This window comes from Rhinichthys klamathensis, unplaced genomic scaffold (genome assembly GCF_029890125.1).
Source record: "Rhinichthys klamathensis goyatoka isolate OS25496 unplaced genomic scaffold, OSU_Roscu_1.1 h1tg000214l_1, whole genome shotgun sequence".
Taxonomy (NCBI): Eukaryota; Metazoa; Chordata; class Actinopteri; order Cypriniformes; family Leuciscidae; genus Rhinichthys; species Rhinichthys klamathensis.
This window is the reverse complement of record NW_026606739.1, coordinates 130,327-136,326: the sequence shown is the minus strand read 5'-3', so window position 1 is coordinate 136,326 and position 6,000 is coordinate 130,327. Positions and strand designations below refer to the sequence as shown.

The following is a 6,000-nucleotide window of genomic DNA, read 5'->3' as shown; positions in this document are numbered from 1 at the left end:
CGTTTCTCTTGACATGACAATCCACTGTGATTCCAATCCCTAAACTTCGACCGTAGTTGAGTTTACGCACAAGTGCAGGTACACCACTGTTTCGCCCAAGATTGTGCCGGAAGTTGGCATCTCCACTTTCTAGAAGTGCACCTATGGTCAACACCGTTTACAGTGCCAGCAACAAACTGAAGGAATCAAAAGGAGGGAGTCTCACAGCAGAGGGGATCCCACAGCAATTTTGAAGATTTACTGCATGTCAGAAAGGTAGGCTTTTTATTATTATCATTATTGCATTCCCTGATAGTTAACAGGAAGATTTTTAGTAGCCTATTTTCCCTACTAAATAAGTGACCGTGTCAGGTTTTCACTGAAGCACTAACTATTGCATTGTTTTAAACATAACATCAGACATAGGCCTAACTGATTGAAAATTTGCGTATGCAAATGTGGCATAATGGATATATAGATAACAGACAGTTAGCAGACTACGCCACGATGGGACTTGCACCCAAAGAATTAGCCATTTTGTTTATTCTAACAAGGCACTCAAGTTCGTGATTGATTAGCCAGAGACAGTGGTCCAATACAAAAATAGAGTTTATTTTTTACATCAATACACACACAATCGTTCGCTCCACAATAAAAAAACACTTGGATTTCCCAACACCCACAAGGGAAGGTTTCACAGCAAACAGAAAGAAAAACACTGCACACTAAATCAAGCAATAAGACACGCACCAACTTCACTCCTATACACACACACACACACACACAAAGGGTCGTGCTGAAGCTCGCCAGTGGGAGACTAGTAACTCCAGCAATGAGCATCCATGGGAGACACCCCAATCACACGTGCCGGGTTCACACCCACCTCAAGGAATTTAACCACACTGGTGAACACACAACCACTGCATACATCAAGGGACCCACCACCGCATGGGCACTGTTCCCACTGGCCGCTCTCAGCACCTAGACAAAAGGAAGACACATGAGAGTTACACAATTGCATACACACAGATCACAATGAACGGGTCCAGTAGACCACCCAGAGGGATTACACAAACCTACAATATGAATAAATACTAACCCTCACATAAACAAACATACGACAATAAACCGTACCAACTAATAAATGAAGGGAAAAATGCCACACTGAGGATCAGCAACTTCCACGGTCTCCCGTCAGTGTGGACAACTCAAGAAAACAAAAACAGAATCAAACAAAAACAATCATAACAAATGGGCCAATCCCCTTGGACATCAGCAGAGGGGGAAAGGCCTCCAGACAACAGCGTAAATAAAATAAACACACAAACAACTTTAACCTATAAAAAGAACAAAACAAACAAAAAGAAGTGATGCCAATACATCAAACACGTTCTACAACATTACTCAGATATTCACAACAAAAGGAGAGATGAGAAATCCAACCAAGTAAGGCAAGCAACGGTGGAACAGGTCAGCCACTCGCTAACTTGGACTAGCCCCGGGTCCCACACTCATCGATCTCGTGGGACGGAGCAGCCGAAAACGACGAAGAAAGCCCGTAGGCAACACATAACAGGAAATAGGTTTAAGCAAAGCAGCAGATGTTCAGCGTCGATGTAGCCAACTTGCGGCCGCACCCCCGGTTAAATAGCACTCCCTAGAATGCACAGGATGTCAATTTACAAATAGTTCCCACATTAACCATTCAACTTTTACTCAGTATAGCAACATACCTATGATTATCACAGGCCCTTAGCTCTGATTGCTGATCGCAGGGCACACACTCAGCTGGTGAAAGGGCTGCTGTCACACCGGGGATTCTATAGCACAAAACATTCCCCATAAGCCGAAGCTATAAAGTTAACGAGTGAAAAGAGAAACGAAGCCAACCATACTTGCAGCGCTACGGTAGACCGATAACCAGGCAGACATGAGGTCGCTGGGCAGGTAAACAAGACAAGTCGCGTACCGGTGACACCATTTGTCAAAATAAAAGTCCCGGTTTATAAAAGGGGTGTAGCCCTCACGATTGGCTCAAAGTTAACTGCCCAGGACCACTCACAGCTGCAGCAAATTAAGCATCACTTAGGGAGGTATGAGCCAGACAACTGCATCCTGCTACACAAAGTTGCCATCGTCTGCTCAGGGAGTCATGGTCATACTATGTTTGATTTTGAATTACCAAAAAGGGTAACACTTTATAATAACGTTCAGTTGTAAGTCATTTATAACTTATAACATATTTATAACATTTATGATGAACGAATCATTTACAAAACATTCATAAATGATTAACAAGTGATATACAAACATATTAAGTATTTTTATTTTTTTTTGCAAGTTTATTTATATAGCACATTTCATACACAATGGTAATTCAAAGTGCTTTACATAGAAGAAATGTAAAAAAAAAAATCAATAGAAATAACAATAATTAAAACAAGTTAGAATAAAGAAATTAAAATAATCAAAACAAATAAGAATAATTAAAACAGTTTAGAATAAAAAATAAAATAAAGTACAGTAAAAACAGTCGGACGAGCAGTGGCACAGTGCTCATTCAGTAAATGCATAGCTAAACAGATGTGTTTTGAGTCTGGATTTGAATGTGACTACTGTAGGAGCACATTCAATGTTTAGTAAATTCCGTAAACATAAATTTAGTATGTTAAAGTAAATTCCGTTACAAGTCATTTACAAATGATTAGTAAATGATTAACTAATTATTTATGAAACATGACTATGCATTAATAAATTATTAATAAGTGATATGTTAATTAATGATTAACTAATCATTTACAAAAACATGAAAATCCGTTTCATCAATTTTTAATAAATAATGTTTTTTGTAAGTATGCAGCAATTAGAGGGTGCAGAAAGTGTTGTAAATGCCTTGTATACACGTACATATCGTTTGTAACAGGTAAGTAACAGTTTTCAATTATTATAAAGTGTTACCAAAAAAGGACATCAAACGTCAAAAAAGTCTATGGTATAGTAGCCAGTCTAAAAAAAAGGCTACACGGTCACATTGGTAAGATGGTTGCCCTAACATTTACAAACTGCTGACTTTGAACGTATTTCATATTACTTTGAATTATATACTTACTGAAAAGCAAGGTCTTTGTTGCCATCCTACTGAAGGACTTTTTGTTATTTACTCCCTTCCAGTTAATTTGACGAGACACCTCATCTGTGAAGAGCCTGCCCAGGATGTTCCAGGTCACCCTCTTCACATCCTGGCCTCCAATGGTGGCCAAAGAAGAAATCTAAAAGGCAAAGACATCTTTTTTAAATAGACAGCAAGGTAAACATTTCTAAGCTCAAGTTGAATTCAAAGGTGCATTTAAAATGTTTATGTTCAGAAATGTAGAAAAAGATTTCTGTAAAGTAAAAAAAAATCCTCCTCTTGGATTTTTTTTTTTCTTCTAAATGATGTTTTATCGGGAGGAGCATGTTCAGATAATTAACACGAGTGGAGAGCACTCAACAATCAATGATAAGAGGTATATATAGATTCAGCAGTCTCACCTCAATCCATTGACAGTTTAGCAGCACCCCTCCACCACCCCTTCTCCACACTTAACCTAACCGTTAGTCCTGACCATTTACATACAGGGGGAGTACTCTGGGTTCGGGCCAAACTCCGAGCTCAGAGCCCTCCCCACGGACAGCACGCCAAATACACATAAAATTTTACCCCCTCTAATTGTATGTTAGTGTGAACTCGTGAAACATGTACTTGGATAACACCCTCATGGACATGTGCCACCTTTACACACAATGTCAAACCAGGGAGATTGTCGCTCACTGACAGAATCTTACCACTGCTTCAATAGAATATTTGCAATAATCATGGACAATCAATAAACCTAATGGCAACATTCATATTAAATAAGAAAACTCACCACTCTCTGTCGAGCTGGGCCATTTGACGGTTCCTTTAAAAACAGTTCAAATGCCTCCACTGCCTCCAATAGGCTCCTTGCACATAGCAACCTGACGTCATATCCGCAACGGGTAAATACGGCTCGCTCTCTTCCTGTCTGAAGGCGTACATACACAACGTAGACATTTTCCGCCTAATACTAGAAAACAGTACAGCATTATAACACGCATATTCTGTCAGCCCGGGGTTGTTTATTAGCCTAATGTAAGCTAGCAAACTAACGGAAGCCATAAAGTTTGAGATATATAGACTTACCTTCATATCCGTGGATATATGAAGAGGCATACATTTTAAAGCCATTCTCTCTAATTTGCTGGTAGGTGATTTGGAGGAGGACTTACAAAGGCGATATACGTCCGTTATTGTAAGTTTCGGCAACTCTTGTAAACACCGCATCTCATAGTGTAGAATAGCGCCGGAAAAGACGAGGCCGCATTTCCGGTAAGGAAGTAGTTACGTGCAAGGAGCCCATTGTTCCAGGGGAAACTGGATATTGTCAGGCATCTCGACATCTGGCCCCGGGGTGCTGTTCAGCCTGTTGCTGAGGTAGTTCACCTTCGCCACAAGCTGGTCTTGATGGTGTTTAATAGTTTCCAGCAGGCTAAGGATGTGGACCTCAGCCGCTGTTGACAAACATGAAATATAGCTAAAATGTAGTGTATAAAATATATCACGTTTCAGTGTTTATCCTCATTACTCATAATACTGACATAAGTTATTGACATTAGTTAATGACAAAAGTTATTGACAAAGTTTGAAGAAAATATGTGATGGTTGTGGGATTTTTTTTCCAAAATCTGTGGCACAGAATGACCCTCCAGTATTTGTCAGTTATTGCTCACCAGAGCAGGGAATGGTATCGGTCATTCTTCCCCCTCGCCATGTTGGTCTGTAGTTCAGGCTTGAACAGGCTTCCTCTGTTCGCTGCATGTTGAGGGCTGGTGCGGGGGGTGGAGGGAGTTGTGGAGGGACTGCCGTTCCTGCCCCATAGTGAGGTGGGCGGTGTGAGAGGGGGACATTTTTTAATTAAATGGTAGTCATCTGTTAACCATGACTGATAATACACATGGGGCCTTTCTATTCACTAATATTTCAGAAATCAGTCCCTACCTTGAGTAACTCTCCGCATGTTAAATGCAGGTGCAGGGAGTTGAGGTGGTGAACAGTGGTGTTGCTGTCCTGCCCCATGGTCAGGTGCTAAAGGAGAGAAATTGGTATTAAATGGTTGTGATCTGTTAACCATGGTAGGCTGCGAGGCATGCAAGCTACAAGGCCAAACAATGGCAAACAAAAAAATCTCTGGTCATGCTGAACATGAATTTGTATGTTTCAACATTTTGGTATACACTACCTATTTCAATCCCATGAATGGATTGACATTGAAAATCTGAGATGGTTATGCAGATGCAATCTATTGATTTGAAACAGAGTGACCATTGCTGTGTTAATATAGATGGGGCCACTGTATTCAATATTATTTTGGAGAACAGTGTTTACCTAGACAGTTTTCTCCAGATTGAGTAGTTGTTACTCTGCTGCCTGGCACTCGGCGAGATGGAGGAGTTGAAAGAATGGATACAAGGAGAGGGGAATATCTTTAGCACTAAAAATGTTAACCATATCTCTAATATTAATTATTGTATTTATTTCGATGTTAAGAGATTATTCCTTACTCTGCCTGTGCAATTGGCTTGGGCTTGAGGCTTCGACTGATATACCAGTTTCAGTTTATTTATTTATAAAGCACATTTAAACACGGCCACTGGCCGACCAAAGTGCTGTACACATAGAGAAAGAAACTAATGCAATTTAGAGACATAAATAATGACAAGCAGTTCAGAACAGCATGATCATTCTAAGCTAAAAGCAACCGAAAATAGATAGGTTTTAAGACAGGACTTGAACTCAGACAGAGAGGAAGTTGTTCTAATATAAAGTGGGAGCTTGTTCCAGAGTGTGGGACCAGCCACCTCAAAAGCTCGGTCTCCCCTTGATTTTAGCCGGGTTTTAGGTATCTGAAGAAGAAGTTTCGTTTCAGATCGAAGACTTCTAGTGGGAGAGTAGAAGTGAAG

General features: G+C 40.3%; 1 long non-coding RNA gene across 1 annotated transcript; it reads right to left on the bottom strand.

The window, feature by feature from the left end:
• Positions 1-4,401: 4,401 nt before the first annotated feature.
• Positions 4,402-5,531, bottom strand: LOC130097273 (uncharacterized). Its single transcript, XR_008808283.1, has 3 exons — positions 5,426-5,531; positions 5,039-5,125; positions 4,402-4,908 (listed from the first exon to the last, which is right to left on the bottom strand). It is a non-coding gene; the product is annotated as an uncharacterized LOC130097273 (long non-coding RNA).
• Between the last annotated feature and the right edge of the window lie 469 nt (positions 5,532-6,000).